This window comes from Talpa occidentalis, unplaced genomic scaffold (genome assembly GCF_014898055.3).
Source record: "Talpa occidentalis isolate TD23 unplaced genomic scaffold, MPIMG_talOcc4v2.1, whole genome shotgun sequence".
In the NCBI taxonomy this organism is placed as follows: Eukaryota; Metazoa; Chordata; class Mammalia; order Eulipotyphla; family Talpidae; genus Talpa; species Talpa occidentalis.
The window spans coordinates 36,921,106-36,946,345 of NW_026555331.1; positions in this window are offsets into that span (position 1 = coordinate 36,921,106).

Genomic DNA, 25,240 nt, shown 5'->3' on the forward strand with positions numbered 1-25,240 from the left:
TTTTTCCAGTTTTTTCTGCACTAGACCCCATGCCTAAACAAACTTCCACAACATTATTGCAATAACTTTAAAAATTTATCATCTATGTACAGAATATGATGAGACTGTCAATGAATACAGAAAATACTTCTGTTCTGAATGTATGTCTGGCATCCAGCTGTGTGACTGTAACCACTAACACATTTTTTTTTTCAAACTACTTAATTCAGTGGCTTCATGCTTATATGTCTATACTTATAGTTTGAAATATAACAAAAAAGACAAATTTCTGATTCACGTCCCATTTTGTGATGTCTAAAATGTGAAAATCCCAAAAATTAGTGCAATAAGAAGCCTTTACCTTCAAGGAAATGACAACTATCTTATACGCAGTATGAACTGGGTAGTGTCTTTCATCTGCTAAGATTTTAAGGACCAAGGACAGTTACAGCACATCCTAGTGGATCCAAATCACAAGTGAGCTTTGTAGTTTTGCTAAAATATGTAAATCATTACTGCCCACTAATAGTGGCAAAAATGTAATCGAAGAGTAATAGCCACTTCTTGGAAGGAGTAATTTCACATTTACTATATTCTGTAGGAAACAAAACCAATAATCTGAAATAAAACCTTCTTTAATTTCTTTTCAGAATTGTTCTCATGATCCAGAAGACAATTAGAACAGAATGTGTATTATGTGCATTGTACTGACCCCTCAGTTCACAGAGTGAAATAGCATGAGTAAGAAAACTAAGAACTTGAACTTCACCACTTACTTCCTCTGGAAAGACTAGAGGTTGAGAATTACCTTAAGAAGGCATCCAAACTGTGGTCTATTTCTCAGCATATGCACCAGTAACTCTGAGGGAAGAGGGAAAGACTATGCCTGATCTGGTAAGTGAAGCAGAGTATGTCCCCCAAAGGAACAACTCACTGGAATGCTCAGTTAGAGCAAGGGTGTTTTATGCATGAGGTGTGTGTGGGAGGTAGTTGGCAGGGAGTCAACTTGAGTTGATCTCTTAGAATTTCATTTTCATTATGAGCTAAGGAATATCATTATCAAGGATGTGTCCCTGGAAATTGCTTTCAAGAGGCCTACGAATTGCTATATCTTAGTTGACTGGACTATCTTGATTTTGGAGATTCAGGGTAGAGAGGGAAGACCCACATAAGCAGACTGGCTCATTTAAGAAGGTAGGGCTGAATCTCCACTTTAACTAATCTATATAAGCTTCAGTTTACTTGTTTTATACAATAAGGATAATAGTATCTACCTTAGGGATTGTTATATGAATAGACTGTGTACAAAACCCTTAGTAGCACACCATAGATGTTCAATCAAGAACTGCTATTTAGTGTTAGAAAAGGTGTCCTCTGATAATGTTTAAAGGGTTTTGGAAGTAATTACTTCCACAAGCCTAATTTTCTAGAATAGAACTATTGAAGATGCCCTCTGAGCCCCAAACTCTACAGAATATCATTGAATTTAGAAAGAGACAAATAATTTGCAGATGACTGGGTGTTCATTGCATAGATTGTATGCATGGAGGACTAAAAATTCTCTACCCTTTTGGAGTAACAGGAATTCTCTATCAATATGCTAGGTTTGAACAATCTTGATCACAACATTAGAGTCAAAGTGAAATGAATACCCTGGGGAAGCTGAACAAGTTTTAGCACAGCCACATTAAGCACTCGGTAAGTAGACCTAATTTTCTCAATCAAACTAATCTCACATGGTCTAATAGCCTCATTTGCAACTGGTATTGTTGATTCACATTTATGTGAAAATAATGGCTTGAATCCAAGAACTCAGAAGACAAAGATTACTTCTCTAAAGTTAAAGTGATAATCAAAGGTCTTTTGAAAAGACTTCCTAGTTTTCTTGGTCATTAATTATAGATTTTTAAAAAATAACATTTAAATCTGGAATTTGATATTGCAAACCTGTGCTTAGATGGTAGATTGCCTTTTGGGTACAAAAGAAGAGGTCATACCCAGTCTTAAGCCCTTTGTCATCCTGCTCATTTTGAGTTTTTGAGTTCATTGGAAGTGTCAATGCAGGTAGACATTATATATAGGATTTTGCTAGTGATATTTATAAAATAAGTATTTAAAATTAGTAGAAGTTATTCTGTCATAAAAATAAATATATCATATAATTCCTGAGTATTGAAAATCTGTCCATGTTCTAGGTTTAAAAAGTGATTATATACTATTTTTTTAATGTTTGGTTTTGGAAAGTAGCCAAATGGTTTTTGCCAAGCACATTTTTCTGTCATTTCGCAACCCATGTGTGTGTTTTAATGAATGTGTAATCCGTATGTTCTGATTCACTTAAACTTAACTTGATGAAATCTGTTTTAAGAATAATATGATTTCCAAGACTTTAGAGCTGTCCTAAGAAGCCACATCTTCAATTTTAAAAAGGGAGTCATAGTTGATGTGAAAAACAGAACTGATCTATAAGTTTGGAACACAAATCTAAATCTGAGATCCACATTTTAAATGACTTATAACAGCTTTACTAACTCATGCTTAGTGAAATAAATAAGATTCAACTTTGAGTTATCATTATGGTGTGTAAAATTAAAGGTAAAGAGAAACATGGCTCATCTTTACACTTCTATTAAATATACCAAGAAGAAAGACAGCAATGGTGAAAGACAGGAAGAAAATTCAAATTTTGCTTCTTTTATATGACATATTCCACTTCTAAAGTACCTCCCCGAATAAGTTTCAACAAATATTTTAAAGACAAAATGAGCTGAAAACAGGACTTGAGGGAAGCAGGGGGTAGTAATATAAAAGTCATGTGCTCTGAGGGAAAAATCTAAACCCCAACTGGAATCAAAAATTATTCTGGGTTCCAAAAGGTAGGGGAGCTGAACCTGAAATGAAGAAATGGACTGAGATTGTCCCAGGTTGGTAGAAGCCCTCTGGTCACAGTGTAGAAAACACAAATTCTCTTGAGATGAAAGCATTGCCTCATCAGGCCCTCAGTATTTTTATAAGATAGGTTATGTGATGTAAGATTCAACTTACCTAGAAGATAGACGAATCCTGAAGCCACAAGCCATATGCTTTCACAACTGAAAAACAAAATCAAACAATAACAGAAGCAAGCAAGCAAGCATAAATGAATGTCAGCAGAAGCAACATAGAACAAATTGGAGTTCTGGGCACTTCAGATATTGGAAATATTAGATAAAGAATAACTATGTGTAAGATGTTTAAAGAAATAAAATGCAATTTCCAAATAAACAATTACCAGATAGTTTCAAAAAAAACCTAGTTTATTTGAAAAAGGACCAAGTCAAGTTTGTAGAAATTAAGAAAAAAGAAATGAAACAAAACCTAAGGACATGGATGTATAACAGTCCAATATAGTGCAAATTAATAGAATATTACAGAGACACAAAGAGATGAAAAATGAAAGCAAATTTAAAGGACATGGGAAAAGAAAGATAAACCAATTATCTGTATCAAAACAAGATCAATTAAAAAATGAAGTTGCAATAGTCAAAGAAATAATTTTCTAGAACAGTAAGAGATATGAAACCAGAGAAACCAATATATGCAATAGGTAAAAACAAATGAAAAGTTCACTCACATCATGGTGAAACTTCAGAGCATCAAAAAATGGTGGGAAGTTCTTTAAAGCATACAAAAAAAAAAATTATTTATACAGTAAACATCAATAGGCAATTCTCAAAAACAAGAGTGAAGGGCCAAGAAAAAAGAGAGATATTGATAGGGAATATAGAGAAAATACAATCCAGAATGTCATACCCAATATAAATACAATCCAGAATGTCAATCGAAATACAATCCAGAATGCCATACCCAATATAACTGTTTTCTTTAAAGGTAAAAGTAAATAAAAATATTTTTAGGAAAAGAAAAAGCCAATGTTTACCCCCAGAAAAACTTCTATAAGGGTAAAAAAGACACCTGAAGTAAGGTCTTAGAGGCCAGCAGAGGGGAGAAAATAGGGAGTGCAATATAAATACAATCTAATACTAAATCTAAGTATAGTATCTCTACAAAAACAGCCTGTTTCTACTTAATATTTTCTTGGAGGTCTGTAGTGAGTTAAATTAAATAGAAAAGATATTATCTAAACAAGTTACCAACTAGCTATTAGCATATACAGAATGTAAAATACTTGAGTCAAAATAAGAAGAAAAAGATAAATGACCTAATGGAAAATAGGCAAAACTTAAAGGTATTTTACAGGAGATACATAAATGACAAATAAGCACATGAAAAACTCTGTCTTATTGGTAATCAAGAAAATGAAATTGACAACCCAGTGAAATTTCATACTATTATGATAAAAATTAAGATATCTGGCAATATCCAGCACTAGTAAGGACTTCAGACAAAGGAAAACAGTAGCTACTGCTTATTCAGAATGTAAAATTATACAAGCACTGGGAAAGCAATTTGGCATTATCTCCATCTTTTCCATCAAGTACATTCAAAATATACATTTATAAAACAGAAAATGTTAACAATACTCTTGATCTGGTGTTTTATTCCATTATTCCAATTAAAATTTCTCAGTTAAGGCTCATCAGATGCATTTCATGATCCAATAATGTCTTCTAAACCATAGTTTGAAAAATATTGTTCTAGAGAAACTCTCACATTATCCAAGAAACTTAATAATTAAAATTTTTCATATGATATTATTAAGAGCAGAAAAAAAATCTGGAAACAAACGAAAGATCCGTTAACAGAAAAACAGATATTTAAATTGTGGTATAAGCAGACAAAGGACTATTGTATAACAATGAAAATGAGTAAACTATTGATGAAAATCAGTGAATCTTAGATATATTATTTCAAAGGATAAAAGCAAGACATGAATTAGTACTAACAGTATAATTTTTTTTTTAAAGAAAGATTTATCCATTCATTTACACAAGCACTGGGTATAGTCAGAAGCGCAGGAGAGTAAGAGAATTCACCAGAGCCAGAGCGGGGAACAGAACAGGCAGACTGACGAAATACACTGCTGAGGGGAGCAGTGGGCGCGTCAGGAGAGGTCTGTTGCACCATGTGGGACCCTCGCGGGGGCTGGGGATTGAACCAGCACTGCAGAGGCTGCGGGCGGCTTCGCCGCAGCCCAGCGCTCAACCGCTACACCACCAGGGGAGGCCCTAACAGTATAATTTTTATAGAGCTAAAACAGTAAAACTAAACAATCTAAATTTTAGATTGCCTAGTATATGTGGCAAAACTTTCAAAATAAAAAGAAAAGAAGGCTAAATCCAAAAATCAGAGTAATGGTGGTTGTCTGTGGGGTCAAAGAAAATGGGCTTGGAAAAGAGTATGCAGATGATAGCAATGGAAATAGTTATTAAATTAGGTGATGCTTATGTCTATCTGTTTTACTGTTTTTCTTCCTCTCTTGTATTTAGTATATATGTCATATTTGCATTAAATATACATAACTGGAGGAAAAAAAACCTGAAAAATAACCCTTTAATAAATAGTTCAAGGCTTGGAAACCTCAGATGCTACTGAGATAGTAGCTAACACACACTGCTTAATTTTCTCAAAATAAGTAATAAATGGCAAGGGGTTGACATGCAAGAACTTTCTGTCAGGTTTATTGGATTCTGGATGAGTTAAAGAGGGAGGGTGTGTCTCCTGAGACCCTTTGGTGCAGATTTGACAGCCATGTGCCTTCTGTGCTTTAGGAGAGGTCATGTCTATGGCGAGGATTGATGTTCAAGGGCTGGATTAGAGACCTTTGATCCTCCTCAGCACATGGTCCTTGGTCTTTCAGTCTTGTCCTTCTCCTCTGGGCATTGACAACAGCACTGCCTCCCTCTCTGTGTGTCTTCCCTGTCTTCCAGTGACAGTCGGCCAGGGGACGAAGATAGTGGATTTCACATGAATGGTATTTTTTGGACAAAGCATTCATCAGAGGAGGCAGATAAATCTATCACTCTAAACCACCAACCCTCGCCTTTGAACTTTTCACCTTCTTCAAGGAATATCAGTGTCCATGGGGGTCTAAAAGGAGCGCAGACACACATAGCCATACTCTGCAGCCTTATGCTTAAAAGTCTGGGGAATGCATTTACCAACAAAAGTATTAAGAAAAGTATGTGTCTCAGCAAATACATATGTAATTAAATGCATGTGTATGCTATATATACATGCAAAGTTATACATGAAGAAACAATCTCTAAAGAAGATCCTGCAACTCATAACCGTAGTTTTGGAGACTAAACAAAGTGATACTATCCATATTGCTGATCCCTTGATGGCACCCTCAGCAGTATCTGATCCAGGAAGCCAACAGCTCAGCCTCCTCAGTTCCCAGGGATGTTTCTGGATGCAGCCCAGTTTCATTCACTGCAGCCACATGAGGGAACTTCAGAACCCAAAGCCAGCCAAGTGCTTCTCACTTAGATCACAACTACAGGATACATGCTACACTACTACGCTTGATGATAAGCTTATACTTCAAAATAATTTGACATACACATACACAAGTATCTTCACTGAATTTTTTAGACTCATCAAACTAACTCAATAATCTCCCTACCTTACCCCCACCCCCACACGCACACATTAATATACAGCTTTGCTTCTCTTAGAATATTTTCATTTTGTGATTTCGGGTGACTTAATGAAGTTATTTTCCTTTGTTTTCTACCATTTGGAGACATTTTGGAGGTCTTTGAATATCTGCTCACAAACGGAATATGAAACAAATTTTTTTGAAGGAAAAGAAATTCCAACTCCTAAAATAGGTCTCCTTTATTATATGAAGGGAGGGAGGGAAGAGGAGGGTGTGTGCAAGGAAAAGTTTCTGCTTCTCTATTCCAATAGAAGATTTTTGCAATAAGAATATGGTGGTGTGTTACTTGTGTCCTTTAACATGAATAAATAAAAATGAGTAAAAAAGAAATCACTGGAATGAAATGAGACATAAGCAGGGTGTATGATATAACACACATGACCACAATTTTGGATTTTCAAGGCAAATGTCTGTATTCAATTTGCCACTGGAGTCCTACAGCAAACATGGTGCTTTCCCCAGCCACCCCCCACCCTGGAAGCAGCAGCCAGCTGCAAGACAGATTCCCACCCAGACGGCATGCAGGTGAAACATCAATACAGCAAGAGCCCAGTCAAAAGAGGGCATGTGGAGTTTGGAGAGTTTTAGAAATTTTTATTGCAGGAACACATGTGTTAGTGTAGCAGATGGAAGCAATTATGGCAGGAAAACTTTGCCCTATCCTTAAAACCAAATTCCAATAGTGTGAGCTCAGGCTAATGACTCTCCTTGAGGACAAGTAAAATCAGACCACAGTGAATTTTGAAGATCAACTTCACATTGCATCAGGTCATGATCTGCACTGCTAAAAACTCTCAAAACTTGATATTATCTCTACCTCATTTCTCACTGGAAAGAGATGTGACCTCAAACTCACTCATCTAAAATTAATATGCTTTCCTGTAGTCTCTGTTAAAAACCTCATCTGACACTGGTATTTTATAGCCTAACTTGTAGGAAGTACAATTATGAGTGCTAATGAATAGCATGACTATTCCAGACAGGAGAAATTTGCTTTGTTTGGATATTTCTGTGCAAGTAGTCCTCTTTGAAATATTCTTCGCTTTGAAGGAAATAGGCAGCTACCTGACATCTCCCTTAATAAATAGTGTGGGAGTTAAAATGAAGAAAATAAAGCAGAATGAGGTTGAGTGTTAAATCTGTGACCTATAAAACAGTCAGAAGGATTAGAAATAAATCCACTCACATGAACTCTCTTGTCTAAGGGTTTATCCTGCAGACTTGGGCACTAAAATAATTTTTTCCCTTCCTTGGTGTTGTCATATGGCTGGCTTTTCTTAATGTGACTCTCAAAAAACCTGGCTGGTAATAATTATGGATATATAGATGTATGTGTTTTACAGTAATATAGTATCACTCATCGGGAGAGTTCAACTCCTTTACTCCCATAGAATGGCTGGCTGAAGGATTTACTGGAGAAGGAGCAGAAGGACTAGAATGATATGAAAATGCAGGGCCCATGGGTAGGAAATGAGTCCTTCAGTTTATTAAATCAGTTAATCTGCAATTTGTGGAGGCCTCTTTCCTATTGAAAGACATAGTAATTTGGATATAGCTTGACTTTTTAAGTGTTTTGTTATTTTAAGTAGAGAAGTGAATGATGATGTAAGCAAGGATAATATTGATTTCAGACTATTTCCTTCAAAACACAAAGTAAAATTCCCAAGGTGGTCTAGACAGCCATGCCAGCTCATTAAACACAGATTGGACGACGTGTCCACACAGCAAGATAGAAAGAGCACAGACCAAAGGTGAGAGAGTGCATCGTCCATTCCTGGACCTTCAGTTCATCAACCTTGTTACTTTGAACAACTGACTCTAGTTGTTCAATTATTCTCCAGTTCTCAATGGCCTCATGCAAAATGGGAAGAATAATACCTGGCCTGCCTAGTCCATCAGGTTAATTAAGTATGGAAATGAGAAAATACACTTGAAAGCATAAATGAAAGTATGTTTGCCTGGGTGACTCAGGCAAGCACAGTCTCCCTGAGGTGATTAAATCTGTAACCTTCATTTTCTGATCTACTTAATCAAGATCTCTAGATAATGATATCTGTTTCATTAGGGTACCCCAAGTTGAGTTATTGAGTTACCTCCCCTTAGCGAGATCTGGATTGATTCTTCAAAATTCTTTGGAAATGTAAGAGCTCAGCAAATTTAAATATTGGGGAGAAGCAAACCCTCACTAAGTGACCTAAGCAAATTTTGTTGACTGGCAATTAACTTGCTCATACCTGCATTATTTCATCATATAACCCAGTAACCTGATGCGATTTTGTAGAGTGCGGGGTTCTTGGGTTCACTGTGGGAAAGTTTTCACCAGAGCTCCCGTTTCAGCAGCACGAGGCAAGTTTCTCAGGCAAGTTTCTCCATGAGACAGAGACATTAGTTACATTTAAAGAGCAGGTTTATTAGGGAAAGGGACAGGTTTGCTGAGAGAGGCCTGCATGCTTGCAGGCGGGCGGCCTTGAGGAGAGCGGCCTCCGCTGAGGGAGGACAGTGAAGAGACGTCTGGGTAGGTACAGGTCATGGGCAGGCAGGAGGCTGCTGCCCTGCAGAGAGAGAGTTGGTGAAAAGAGGCACCAGCATTGTCACAGGTGGGCAGTGGGAGTGCTGCCCCGAGCCTGTGCAGAGACTGAATTGATATAGTCCTTTTTTCTTTGGGAGGGGTCACTCCTCCGTGGAGTGGCCTGCTTGTTGCTGATGTTGGTGTAGAGGCAGGAATGGCCACAGTGCAGGTTTTCTGATCCAGCAGACCAGGTAAAGGAGTCAGAGTCCTCAGTGGCTTTTGCAGGTCTTTTATGTAGGTTTACCAGGCATATGGCAGGCAGGGGTGCTGGGGGGCCGGGAGGCTGGCAGGCCTCCCAGCCCCCAGCAAATCCTCGCTCTATCTGGGCTCTCTGGTGTTCCCTTTGCTTCTCTTCTTCTCTCCGCTTCTGTTCATTCTTGGCTTCTACTGGCGTCCCCAAGACGCCGCCCTTATAAACTCAGTCTCTTAGCTCACGTGTACCCATTTCAGGTGCCTGCCATCAAGCATGCATTCAGGACCACAGGGTTCCCTCATCTATCCTAATGGCGGGAGGGCAGAAAAGCCTGATACTTTTTCCTTACCCTACAGTTGGGTAACAAGTAAAACTAGAAAAGGGACCAGCGATTCCAGGGTGGGCCCAATCTCCATATCTTTACCCTCAGGCCTGTGCATCCCTATAGCATCTGATCCCAAGCATCTGATCCTGCTTGGGTCTCATGCCTTGTGATAAGGCATTGGTGCCTAAGGGTCATGACCTCTACAGCTGGGTTAATGGTCATGGTATTTCCCTCAACCCCCATCTTCTTGTGGGAGTCAGATTTTAGTCTTGTGAGGCCTTCTTTCCAGTTTTTCTATTCTTGTCCTCCATCATTCCCATCATACTTTGTGGGAGATGCTGAGGTCACAGTGAGGAGGAAAATAGGGTGGCTATTGCTAAGTTCAGATCAGATGCTCAACAGAAGCTGGGGGGCTAAGAGGAAGACAAGCAGTCACATGAATGGCTGGGCTTGGTCATCAAGGGCTGACCCTAAGGGCGAAAATCCTGAGGTTGGAATCATGTACTCCTAATGAAAAGGAGACTAATGTTCTTGATCAGTTAAATTTATAGCACTGAGAAGACTAGACAGTTAGCCAGAAAACACAGCTCTATCCTCCATAGAGATGAGGAGCCCCATTTGCCAGCATCTGAAGCACAAAGCTAGAAGCCTTATCTCTATTGTTTGATTTATCAGCAGACTTTGTCACTTCATTTGGATTCCCTTGCAATCAGGACTGAGAAGGACTTGGATATAGTCAATTAATCATATAGTCAATCCAGGAAGCAGGCATGAGAAAGCAGGCAGAATGAGGCAGGGAAGGAGAAAAGACTAGGTATAGAAGCCATGGCACAGGGGTTGCTGCTGTGGCAGCAGGCATAAGACTAGAAGGTTAGTTCTACTAAGTCCTCCCCAGAAATACCCAGAATATCTTCTAAACTGTCCACCCAAAGACTGAAGGCAGGGACATTTATCCATGAGCTCCCATCCCCCAAAGTTAGGGTCTTAAAGCCACATCAACTGCACTTCAAGAATGCTGTTGTGCAGGGCCTCATCTCTCCCCCACTCCCAGCCCCTAACAAATGACTTCCAAGAGGATCCTGGGCCTGGAAGTCTGCTCAAGATGGGACCCTGTTGATATCAGGAGTGTCTACCCTCCCACAAAGTTGTCAAAAGCAGAGTTGGGTTGGGCTGAGCTGGAGGCCAGCAGAGGCCTCTACTGCACTTCTAAACTTCAGGTCATTTCATATTTCCGCAGTAGAGCAACGGGGCTGACTGCCTGCAGGACCCATTCTCTCATCTTTTGCTACCCAGAAAATCATTCTCAACTCATTTGGATGCTTACTATTTTATTTCTAATAATACATTTATTCTGCTATTTGTTGGTATATTGACTTTTAGATTTTTTTGTTTTCTGCCTATTTCAAATACTAAAAGTTTTGCCTTCTTCCCAATATAAACCTGCCACATACAGAAAAGTGTTTCTGTCCCCCACACTCCTATGTATTTAGATGACAATTTGGTGTATTATTATAAATATTTTCAATATCAATATGTAAATATGTAAATAGTATTCACAAGTAAGCACCATAGGAATCTGGCTGTATTTCTTTTCTGTATATTTTCTGTTTTCTTGGAACTACAAAGATTTTTTTCTTTTTCAGTTGCCTTTGGCCATCAAAAATTGCTCTTTGTGCTTTCTATAGAACTAAAAATCTCCACCATATCTTCTTTCAGATTCTTTATCCTTCGTGGGGAAGTGCTCCTCCTGGACTCCTCCCTTTCATCTGCCAGCCTGGAAAGCAGTCCTGGGTCATTCTGGACTCTGGCACAAGCATCCACAATTCTTCTTTTCCTCTCATCTCAGTTCTTTTTGTTTCAGTCCCAGTTTCCTGGAACCATTATAGTCCTCTTACTTGTGAAAGTCTCTGAGAAAGAGGATGCAGGACTTGCTTTTATTTTTTAAGAACTTAGTTATGGAGAAATATATTTATTCTCTACCTCACTGGTGCAGAGTTGGGCTATAGAATTTTAAGTCTCATGAAATTCTTTTTGCTCAGAATGTGGAAGCTCTTGCATTCTGGCTTTGTCTTGCTGTGGAATTCTGGCATTATCCAGATTCTAAACCTTTTCATCCAGCCTGCTGATTCGTTTTCCTGTTCTTTTTTTCTTAACCCACAACAATTTACAAGCAGATTTTTGTACAATGTGCTAAGCATTTCATGGACCATTTCTATCTGAAAATCCATGTCCTTCAATTCTCAGAAATGGTCTTTTGTTATTGTTTAAGAATACCCTTATCCTTATTTATTTGCTATCTTTCTAATTCATCATGGCTTTGTTTGTTGATCTGTGTTCAGGATGACTTCCTTCCCCATTGTTCAAATTTTCGTTTCAACTTACAGCTTCTTAGTCTCAGATTTGCTCTTTGTGGAGTTTTGCTGTTGTTTCCTGACTTGTTTTAAGTGTCCTATGCTATTCATACTGCATTTCCTTCAAGGTAATGGTGTATATTTCTATTTTGTTTCTTTGTTAACTCTTTAATGCTGTACAAAATGCTATACTCTGAATTGCTATACAAAAACAAATTCTCTAAGGAAATAATTACAGATATTTTGGAAGAGTTCTGCTCCCAGCACTGCCTCTACTTCCTACCATTTTCTGAATCTGTTTGTTTAAGCTTGGATCTTTTCTGTTAGAAACATTCCATGAACATCTGATGATCTCTAGCAATCAATTCATTTTAATATCAAGTCACGGAAAAGCTGAGTGAAAGGTTAGTTAGTGGGAGCAGCATCACCTGGGAGACGTCCCCATAGTATGGTGAGGCAAGTGTTCTGGCTGTTTAGATGGGGGTCACTGGATTGGGGCGATCACTGTATTTATTAAGTGCTGAAATCTCAAATTCTTTTTTTTTTTTTTCCTAACAGTTTCTGCAGTGATAATTTTCCAGTCTCCTGTCTTACAACTTTGGGTTCAACTGCCCGGAGACTTGTAGCAAAACAAGGTGGAGAAAGCTTGAGTTTTGTTGTGTGTTACTTTCTCCTACTGCCTGTTTTCTTCTAGCAGCTCCAATCCCCGCGACACTGTGCCTGGGATCCAGACACAGGTGATTCTGTGGTTTAGTTTCTCCTGAGAATAAACCTCATAGCAGGGTGAAGGAAGAGTCTGACCTTGCTGGTGATGGAGTACAAGAATAGAAAAATAACTGAAAAGGAGGTGCGAGGTGCGCCACAAGACCAGAAACCTGGCTCACACAAGGAGGTGGGGATAGAAGAGATTGGCATAGCCATTGACACAGCTAAGGAAACTAAGATCCTTAGGTGCAGACTTTGATCCTTAAGCGCAGAACGCCTAGATTACAAAGCATAAAATCCAAGCAGGTATCAGGCTGCTGTCTAGAGCAGAGGCCCAAGGGTAAAGATATGGAAATTGAGCCCATTGTGAAATCTCCGGTTCCTTTCAGATTCTGCATAGTTATCCAAAATTAGCAACCAACTGACAGCTCACAAGGAGTGAGCCCCTCCCAAACAGAGAAGACTATATCAATGCAGTCTCTGCACTGGCCCGGGGCAACACTCCCACTGCCCACCTGTGACTATGCAGGTGCCTCTTTTCACCCACTCTCTCCCTCAGCAGGGCAGCAGCTTCCTGCCTGCCCATGACCTGTATCATGCTGGGACTTCTCTTCACTGACCTCCCTCAGCGGAGGTCGCTCTCCTCAGGGCCACCCACCTGCAAGCATGCAGGCCTCTCTCAGGAAACCTGTCCCTTTGGGGCAGCTCTTCCTGTCCACTTGTGTCTATGCAAATGTTTTTAACTGTTTTACCCCTTCCCTAATAAACCTGCCCTGTAAATATAACTAATATATTTAATATATTCTCCCTGTCTGGTGGAGAAACTCGCCTGGTAGCTCGCTGCGTGTTTCTGAAACGGGAGCTCTGGTGAAACCTTTCCCAGAGTGAACCCAAGGACCCCGCTCTCCAAACCCCCAGACGTTAAAACCACAACACTGGGGCTGGGGGGTTAGCAAGCTCTAACTGCTGGTCAAATTGCTTCTCATTTTAAAATTTTGACTTTCAATTAGTCTTCCTGTTTGCAGTCACACCTTTCAAGCTCACCTCTTAGGGAATAAATCCAGTGCCTCAATCCTGGGTCTTCCTGGTATTAAAAACATTTTTACTTGAGAAAAACTCATTTGTACCCCCTCCTGATGGCAAGTGGGGTTCAGCCGTCTTTGGGCCCCTAATTCAATTACTTCTCACCCATCCACCTTCCATCTTACATAGATGAGTCAATTTCTCCACTGTCAGTTCTTCTCCTGTTGTCTTTGTGTTTATGAGAGTATACTTTTAAAATTCCTTAAGGGCAATTTCAAAATGAAATATAAATATTTCAGCTCGTGCCACCACACTTAACCAGAAGTCCCAACAACTATGCTACTGTTTCCTTGGCAGCTCATTATTACTGAACTAGTAAAAAACAAAGAACTATAGGATGAATAGGGAAAGAAAATGACATGTGTCAAACTGTCTATATGACACGCACAGTCCTAGATGCTCCTCGCATAAAATCATAGTGGATTCTTGCAATCTCTGTATTATTCTATAATGTCTATTTTATAGAGAGGAACTGAAGTTGATAAAAATTAAGTAATTTGGCCATAATCACAAAGCTAACCAGTGGGAGATGTAAGATTTCAATTCAAAGCCTATGTTCTTTTCATCAGTGATCATCCTCCCCAGTAATTCCTCTTAAATGCACAGAAATGTCTCAGAATGTCAAATTATATCACCACTGTTGAAGAGAATTAAAAGCATCTGGTATTTTGCAGAAATCAAGCACCACTTTTTCTTTTGTGCTAAGTACTGTCTCAAATATTTTCTCTTAAAAGTATTATAGTTTCTCAACCCAAATGCCCAAAAATAGATGATTGGATCAAGAAGATGTGGTATATATACACAATGGAATATTATTCAGCAACCAAAAAAGATAAACTCATGCCTTTTGCAACAATGTGGATGGAGCTAGAAGGAATTATGCTCAGTGAAATAAGCGAGAAGGAAAAAGAAAAATATCGGAAGGTTTCACTTATAGCAGGAATATAGGGGAATCAAATAAGACATCAGTGTAAAAAAATAATAATAACAGTACAAAACACAACAAAGCAAAAGCAGACAATTATAAACCAGAGACATCCTGCAGGGGAGCAGGAGGGAGAGGGGTCAGAGGGAGGGAGGGAGGAGCACAGGGGACTGAGGTGATGGTGCACGGGTGCCTTGGGGAAGGAAATTCTATGGGGACTCAATCTGAGGGGGTGGGGGGAAGCAAATATTGTCTAAAAAATGTAAAAAATGATAAATGCGAAAATAAAAATTTTAAAAATAAATAAATAAATAAAATTATTAAAAGTCAAAAATAAAGTATTATAGTTTCTCTTTAAGAAGTGACTTTGCTTGACTGATTAGCTGGGGAGAAAGAACCTGTCTTGGGGCTTTGCCCTGAGGCTTACAGCTTGGGTTTGTTGTTGAACTTTAATATCAGTTAAATTGCAGTATAACCATAAGGCATTCTTAGGAAACCAGGAAAACAAGATGTTACCACCCCTAAATGTCTGGTTGAGGATCCAGAATCTTTAAGTTCCAAGAAAGAAAAGTATAATTTGTATGGGATGTTAACTTGCTTATCCCAGATGATCTCAAACTGGGGAGGGGGGGAGGGGAACAAACAAAGGAGGGTTAAGAATATCTTCTTTAGATCCTGGGGTTTGCTAAACAGAGCTGAGAATGGAAATGTGGGGTGGACTTGCTTATCTTAATTGATATTAGTGGCTTTTTGCCGGAGGCCATGAGGGGTAACTTGATGGGTTTATGTTTCTTCCATAGCTCACTGTTTATTCATTGACTGCTATTTGGCATATAAACTGACTGAAAAGTAGAGCTTTTGGAGGGGAGGGGAGATCTCCAAGTATCTGCAATGCCAGCTGCCTAAGGAATACAGCTTCCACACTGGCCATTCACATAGAACGAGATCCTTTGATATGAGAACTCATTGGCCCTGTGAGGAAGAACCTTTGTAAACTTTATTCTTCTACAGGTGATACACTTCTCTCTTGTTTTTTTTCTTTTTCTATGTCTTGCAATATCTTCTCCTTGCCTTATTCCTAACATATGTGAACACATCAAATGATACACCCCAACATGCCCTAACATATGTATAGGAACTTGTTTTTCCCAGTAGTTAACTTTCCATTTTCTTCAGTAAAATCTCTTCTGAGCAAGGCTATGTGTCCTCATTCCCCTTCCACTTAAGGGAGACATCAGTCAGAATAGAGGCTTTTTTATCTTCAGTGAATATGCTGCTGGATAGCAAAATGCATTAGGGCTTTCATTATGATTTATAAAGACACGTATGTACAAATATAGTTAATATATTAAATAAAGACTATAATACACTTCTATAGACATTGTTATGGCATAGAATCAAGAGGACTAATTTTATTTGACACTGTCTTTTAGTAGAGCAGAAATAATGTTACACTCAGCATGTCATGTGTAAAGAATCCAGGGTGGAAAAGATAAAAATACACAAGAGTAAGACTCTGTGACAGCATAGTCTCGTGACATGCTGCTTTATTATTGCTCTTAATAAGAATATTGATAGGGTAGGAAGTATTTTTGTACTGGAATATCCATATAATTATTTCTCAGCTGCATCATATAAAGAAAAACAAGTATTTAATATGTTTTATATTGAAGTATTTTATTCATAATATATTCCCTCTGCCCCCAGAAATAAAAAAGGCTGGGGAGGTGTGGGGGGAGCAACAAAATGAATGCTCTGCCTATTGTGGTTGTAGCAAGTGCTGTTAAGCCGAGGAGACAAGATGCAAAACTCACACTGGTAAAGGCCTGGGGATCCTCTGGGGACAGAAAGTCCATCACAGTTTTTTCACCTTTGTATTGTTGATGCTAAATGCAGAACAGGTTTGTAAGTTAGAAACTGCTGATGCCATGACAGGTCAGTAGAGCAATCTCTGAGAGATGATTTATGGTGGTCTTAAGTTGGTTGTTAGTGGGCAGGAGCCACACATCATGTGTGATTGGTGTAAGTAGTTCTTCATGACAGTACCTCTATTGGTTTCTCCCATTTTTACATCATTATTCAACATTTTCTAGGAACAATTCTTTCGCTTCCTGAGCAATAAAAGAAGCTCGTATTATTGATTGGCTAAAATGTGCCACACTCTGTTTTTGACATTTGACTCATGTTATTTCTAACCCTTAAAGCAACACTACAAAATGGACATTATTGTCATTTTACCCAAAAGGAGATAAAAGGATTAAAGCCTAACTAATAAGTGATAGAAAAACATTTCAAACCAGGTTCAGCAGACCATTTCTACTAAATTAACATTTATTATCTTCTGAAAATTGCTGTGAAAATGCACATTTTCTTGCTGCCTATAATTTTTTTCTGTAAAATGCCATGATTTTGATCCTGGAGTCTATGGGGCGATGTGCACACGCATGGACCTGCCACAGTTTAAATAAATATTTGTAGAAATCTAATGGAGCACAAGGAAAATTATCTTTTGATTTCAAAAAAAAAAATAAAGGAAAAAGTAGATAAAAGTTAGTGAGAGACACAGGCAAAAATATGGAGAAACAGAAGCACGTTCAGAGAAGGGGAACCAAAACAGTGAGTGGCCTTAAGTGCAGTGGTGAATAAATCAGGAGTATATCACTCAGGAAAAGGTCCATCAGAATGCAGACATAGAAGAGAAAGTTGGCCTGCATATCTATGACCAAAGGAACAAGACTGAAGAGGGTGCAAAGGTCCAGGTCAGCTATAAAGAGCAATTTCTAAGAAACAGAGTTCTTAGACCAAACAGACAGTCTAGAAAAGTAGCAAATTCTCCACTATTAAAAGTGGTTAGGGGCCTCCCTGGTGGCACAGTGGTTGAGCACTGGGTTGCAAAGCTGCCTGCAGCCTCTACGTCGCCGGTTCGATCCCCAGTTGCTCCCCGGCCACTGGAGGAGGGTCCCACATGGCCCGTGCAGACCTCTCCTGCTGTCTGCTGCTCCCCTCAGCAGTGTACTTCGGTCCTTCTGCCTGCTCTGCTCCCGGCTCTGGCTCTGGTGAATTCTCTCACACTCCCGCGCTTCTGACTGTGCCCAGAGCTTGCATAAATAAATAAATATATATTTAAAAGCAAACAAACAAAAAAAGTGGTTAGGAAAAAGCCAGCCTGTCAGCTGAAATGAAGTAAGTATAAGCAATTCAAGAATCAAAGAAGTGCTTGAGTACGTTTCCTTTAAAACCCCTTTTATTCCTGGGCCTCCCTGGAAGCACAGGGGTTAAGTCTCAGCACTATCAAGCTATCACCAGCAAAAGTCCTGAGTTTGATCCCCAGCCTGAGTTTGATCCCCTACATAGCACAGCAGACCTCTTCTGGCTCCCCTGTTGCTCCCCTCAGCAGTGTATATCAGTGGATCCACGTGTTCTGCTCCCCACTCTGTTTCTGGTGAATCCTCTCACCCCTTCCCTCACCCCTGGCCTACACCCCAGTTCTTGTACGCATAAATAAAATGAATCTTTAAAAGAAAATAAATAAAACCCCTTTCATTCCTGATTGGAAACTGGCAGTCCTGAGGCTGCTCACAAAATATATGCCACAGACACGGGATAGAATTAAACTGGCACATGCTGGTATGGGCAATAGTGCTTAATAATTAAACTGGATGACATCGTCAAAGGGTTGTGTGTTTCTTTCCTTTTTTCTTTCATTAATTTTCAGATTTATATGTCCAGCCACAGGTTTTAGGCCAAAATGGTTAATTAATGCTCATTCAGCACAGTCCCTGTGTTGATTAGTTAATACTCTATTTGGATTAGTGATAAAGAAAGTGACAGACAGGATAGAAAAATCTCGACAGGGTGTTAAATATAAAAGGAGGATGTGCGCCTCACCTGGTCGGGTCGCTGGTGAGACACACCACCCCGCCTCCTCCTGTTCAAGACTTCTTTTCCCCCTTCACCTGCATCTGTTTTGCCACACACAGACTTGCGCCAGATAGCGCGCCACGTGTTAAAATGCTTGTCTGCTACAGGCGTCACCCTTTTTCTTCTTGTGTGACTGCCAGCTCCCATAAAAAAGAGGCAAACTCTGAGCGCTACATAGAGTTCCAAGCACGTCAGAGCGTTAGGCTCCTTCCAGCAGTCCTGAGGAAAGAAGATCTCACAATAACAAAGAGGATGGAAGACCTAAGAGTAGTTGAAACAGGATGGCTAGAAACTGGGTTATTTTATAATGGGTGTGTTAGAGTCATTGAGCTGGGTAGCCCTGATTTTATGAAGGAATGAAGAAAATCTGCAGGTGCATTTTTTCCCCAGTGGTGAAAATTGGTGGTGTTCATGGATCCATGTAAATTAGATCCTTTTAATTTAGCGTCACAATGATACTGCTATGGTATATTTTTTAAAATAAATTCATTGCTAGACATCAACACTTGTATTTACATTCTTCTTAGTCAGGAGTCTATGCCTTTTCTGGGACTAAAAACTTTTCTAAGCACTTCCTGCCAGGGCGATTCTGCTCTTGCTTGAGATCATTCTGAATAATCTGTGTGTACAGAAATACATTTCAAATTTATTTTTATGATGAAGTTTTGGGAACACTTTGCATTTTCCCCTGATCAGTTCTAACACGTGCTCCATATATTCCTGAGCATGTAAATACTGTCACGGGACCAGTAATCTGTTGTTCTTCTAGGTGAAGGCACATCAATTATTTTCTCCTATTATATTTTCCTTGGAGGGAGGAAGAAATAAAGCTCACTCAGAATGGAAGATTTTCTTTTTGGACAGTAAATATGTTGAATGAAAAGAATCTTTGTTTCGGCCCAATTTCTGTATTTGATTAGTTGATTTAAGACAAATACACATTAAATGCTGAATAAATCCTTTAGCCAAGAATGATAAGTGCTCTAGATTCTGTAAGAATTGACAAGAACCAATATACACTTCCTTTGTGTTTAACTGTCAGGTGATAAGATCTTACATTTGCTCCAATTTTGATGTTAGTGTTGATTCTTCCATCTGAGAGAAAGACAGAAAAAAAGATTTATATATTGCAAAGCATTACTGAAGAGGTAAAATTGCAGAGACTACACTTTTCCCCAGGAGGAGTCATTTCTAGAGAAATATCTCCTTAGACTTCTCCCCACCCCAAGATTTGCAATGCAGCTTTCAAATAAGCTTTTTTGCTTCTGAGAAAGCACTTCTATATTTCTCTGTGGGTGTGTCTGTGTGTGTGTGTGTGCATGTTTATGAATCTGTGTCTTAAATACACCTCAAAGGTGTGATCTTATATCTCTAAGTCATATACAGTATTGTAAACCAATGTTACCTCAATGAATAAAACTCTAAAAAACAATCTCCACAACCAAACCAAACACAGAACTTTGATCATATTGGACCCAGAATTCCCACTTCACAGACAATATCCACTGTCACTTTCGATTCCTTGAGTATGATGAGGTCCGAGGCAAAGTAAACATTTATATGTGCATGATGCTATTTTCAATAGATTGATTGAAAGACAACCAGTTATTTCAAAGTAGCCTTACCAGAGCACCTGAACCTCAAATATGCAGCAAATGTTCAGGAGATTGTGAAAACTACCCCCAAGATGTCTTCCCTATCAGGAGTTAAGCAACAACAAGGTATTTCTGAATAAGATTGTGCTGCTTTGGCAACGTTTTGACAGCAAGAATTCTCTCGGTTCTTACTCCCCACAGCCTGCTTCTACCCAGCATAAACATAACCAAACTGCTGTTCAATTACATAATGTCCATTTTAATTATTATTTTGTTTAAGTCAAAATGCATATTAGCTCCCACAAAGCTAATTTTGAGCAGGAAGGTAAAATGGGGTAGCGCCAAAGGCCAGCTTTCCTTGCAATCCTGCAGGGTGTGGGGTTTCAGGTGGTCCCTAGTTTCTCCCTACTCATTTGGCAGGTCTCTTGCCATTTTATTTCAATTATTACCAAAAGCTATCCATGTAGGAGTTGTTCCATAAAACTGAAAATTGCAGTTAAGTTCACATCTTAACAGCATTTCAAGTGCACATTGTAACAGAGACTCCCAGTAATCAAGTTGCAGGAAGGCTGTTATAATAGTCTTTCTCTCTCTCTGAATTGCAGCGGGAAAGGCAGATGTGGAAATTATGAGTAGTGTAATTGATGATCTTAAAGCTTTTAAATACCCAAGCTCTCAACAATCAAGATCTATTTGAGTTCAGAATCTAATAAGAAGTAAATACAATAGGTTTCAATAAGACATTTTATCGAGAGCTCAGCAGTACTTTCTCTCCTCTGCTTTTATGGGCAACATTATCATCTCATCAGCAGACAAGTTGAAGAATTTTATTGTGACACATAATCATTTTTAGTTCATCATATTTCTCCTTTTCCTTGTGTGGCTTTTTTAAAAATAAAGTTTGCTCATTAAATACACCATTTCAGAGGATTTTGTCCCTATTAGATTTAATAGGAAAGGAAGCAGAGTGTTGTTAAAACAAGCTGTTTATTGACAACTAATTTATTGTGTTCCACGGTAGGAGGCTTTATAAAACACATCAATGTGTTAAAAATAATACCACTAAGATATTTTTCTAGATACCTATGTTCACAAAGGCTTGCTAGTGACAATTATTGCCAAATTCATCCTGAAATTTATTCACTAGTCTGGCCTCAAAGAACTTGCATGCCATTAAGAGTTAATTCAAATGCCACATTAAATACACCTCAATATTATTTTCGTTAATATGCAAATTATTCATAATATCAGGGTGATCTTACATTCAATGGGAACAGCCATAATGCCTGCTTAATGATGTATTCATCAGTGCCGTAGGTGTCTTCATACTGTTACTACTATATTTTGTTTTCAGAAACAGGCTTCACTACAAAGAAAATTGTATTGTCTCTGCAATAATGATTTCAAATATTTTTTTTTGGTGGAAAAATATCTTATTAAGCACATGATAATTTCCCCAAGGCTCTCATTTTCGCATCCAGATATATTGCTACCAGCTAACCTGACATCTAAGATCTGGAATTAATATCATTACATTTTAATCATGAAGGAAATCCATAAACAATGGCAGGATTTTTGTTTACTTCTGAGGAAAAATCATTTTCCCATTTCCGCCATTTTTTCTCCTGGATTTCCTAGTAATATAATAGACACCCATTTATCAATGGTGTTTTCTCTAGCTGGAACAAAATAAACAAATGTGTGTGTAAATGAATAAATAATTTCTTGCAGAATGATGCAAATTTTTCGGGGCAACAATAACATAATATATAAATTACAGTTTATTTTTCTCAAAAGCTTTTGTCACTTTCCAGTAGATCAAAAAGTATAAAAATAATAAGTGTAGGAGAAATTTGGTCATGATTGTTTGCTCTTCTAAAAACTCCTGTGTGGTGATCAGGTAAATTAGCAAAAACCTCAAGATCTGACCCTGCTCTTAGGGCTCATTTTCTACAAAATTTAATCATTAAAATCCCCAAATTTCAAAGTATTCAAATATATAAGAAAAGAAACTTCTTGTTATTCTAAGTCCCAGGATAAACCATGAACCACATCAAACCTTAATGTCTCTTGTCAGATTGTTGACTTTCAATCAAAAACCTTCCTGCCTTAGGTGTGCACTCAGCTATAGATGACAAGGAGAGAATATGGATTGATTATAAATAACATTCAAATTAAATGTCTAGTTATGAAAGGGAAAGTAAGATAAAAGTGGTGGAAGCATCTCCCTGCTCACGGTTCCCAGGATTTCCCAGGGATAGGAATCAAAGCTCACCAAAGGATCTTTTGGAAGCAGGATTGTTTTGCCATGGATGAGGGATTACTGATTGGCTTTTTAACTTCAGCTTTTCCAAATAGTTTTTCAGTTATTTAATTTACTCTACATGGAGTCTATTGATTATTCAAGTTGGCAGTCAATTTTATAGGGCACCCCGCTGTTTCTTTGCTTAATGTAGTCAATGATTGTAATTGCTTGATCAGTGCAGCCCATGAAATAGGTTTTGTGTCTTTTTTACAATGCATTGATGGCTTTATCTGATGCAGCCTTGGCAGGGCCGGGTTTTACAGCGCTACCCGGAACTCCCAGAGGTCTCTAGATTAATGGCTATGGCGAGCTGTTGGAGCTGCTGATGCTGCGTTCCAGAATGTATTCACACATCTGGCATGCCACACTTGGCGTTGGCGCCAGCTTTGTGTTGTGCAGTTACAGAATCTCTCACCAGTGCCTAGTTAACTGTTTTCACTGAGGGAATGAGATAAAAAGCCATCCAGAGAGCTGTTGGCACCCAGTCTCTGTCACTGTAGTCACACATTAAAATTTTTTTTCAGTCTTTTTTTTTTTTTAAGAGGCAAATGATGTATGGAAACAACAAATTACGTGGAATGTTTATGTTTTGAACTCTGTTTGGATTCTGAAAAGCATCCCATGGGTGTTCGGATTTCCTGTAAACCAACAAGCAGCCCCCTTCTTGCCTTCACCACCGCCTTCCCTTGGATGAGAGCATGATAGGAGGAAACGCATCCAAGTTTTCCGTGCTAGCTGACAGAGGCTTTAGATTTCAAGAGAAAGGTGGATAGCAGAATCACAAATGTGAAAAAGCAGCCTGAACCACCCTCCATAGCTCATTACAATGAAGGTAATTCTCCTGTCCTTCAGTGAATCGGGTTAAATTGCTCAGGCATCATTTCCCTATGCCTGCGTGTCAGTGTTTCATATTTGATACAATTTGAATTGCATTATTAGACATGTAAAATGTAGTTTTAATAAGTAGACCAAGAAAAAGTAATGAAATATGCAATAGAGTTGCATAAATCCATGGACAATATAATTATATGGTACACATACAGGATTTACAATGCCCGGGATGACATCCACCCAGGAAAAAAAAAGGAAAGCATGATAGATTTTTAGTCCAGCTGGGCTCTGACTTGATTTTCTTAGCAGAATTTGACATTGAAACTGGACAGGTACAGTTTCTTTATTAATACTTTTCTCTCTGAGAAATAAACTATAAATGAATAATGCATCTCTAAAAAAGAAAGTCTACGGAGAAGACAGAAAATAATATTTTAAATTCCTAGGTCCGCCTGGAACTGAAATTCCCATTAGTGTAAGCAACTGTATAAGAATACCATAAATGTAAATGCACTACTAATCTTTCGGCCTATGTGCAAGAAAAAACATTAGAATTTTCTGAAAATAACCATTCGCATTTTCAAATTTTACAGTCATTATGTGATGTCATTGCTAGAATAATTTTACCATCAACTCAGATTTTAATGCATTTACAATAGAAGTCTCTCCAGCAAGTTCCCCTTCTCCCTCTTAACTTTCTTGGCCTTCAGACACAGTCTAAATATATTTTATCCACTTCATGCATAGCCTTACATATTATCCAACTTTCTTTCCTTATACAGAATGTTATTATTTAATAAACTGAACAGAAAGAAGCCAAGTCAGCAATTTATACTAGTTTACTGCCAGCCCAAGCTTTGAAATATGAAGAAATGCCTTTTTCTTAACAACTGTGGAAAGCATCTTACCATTCCTCCACTCCTAATTTCATTTTACTTTGAAATGTTATAAAACTGACAGTCATTTTGAAATAGATGTCTGAGTCACTTTTCCACTGCTCTTAGGCAGCAAGATGGTCTATATGACTGAAAGCCTAGCTCCCATTGTCAGTCCCCCATGGAACACACACAGATACACAAACACACACACACACAGAGTGGCACCGCAGAGAGTGACATAATAGCTAAACGAAATACTCAGAGGAGCTGAAGGACTCACTAATATGACAGCTGATGAAAAGCTTTGCTTCAAACTGATTTGAGATAACTTGTGATAGTGGATGAGTAAGGAGACAGGGCAAACCTAAAGGCTTTGGAGATTTTTATTGTCCAGGTTAGAATGATCATAGCCACCCTCCTCACTTCTACTCTCACAGTGACAAGAGCTTAGCTAGTTAGTCCCTCAGGGAGACCTTTTGTATTCAATTGGGACTATTGCTTTGGTGGATAGTTCTGGGCCTCCTTTCATTTCTCAGCTTGCTGAGTGCTTATTTAGGGGTTAGATCCCCTATTTCATACCTGTTACCCATCTGTTATTGATTATAAAGTTCCAGAGGGCAGAGCCTTTGACATTTTCACTTGCCATTTATTGTTCCTTTTTGGTAGCAATCTGTTACGCAGATGGGGACACTTAACAAATACTACAGCAAAACTTTGTTGTCCTAACATGAAAGGAAATATGGTCCAAGCAAAAATAAATTCAAGTGGATTCAATCACCCATCTGAAAAGATAGGCAAAGTATTTGAAACACAGTGGATGTTTAGGAGGAAGACAGTTTTCGCCTTATATTATCTTCCCAGGGTCCAAAATTCTGAAAGGGATAGTAGGGATGGGAACAGTTTTGTTCAACAGACGTGAACTCTAAATCCTGCTTTGGCACTTATTTGCTGTATGACCTGAGACAAATTGCTTAAT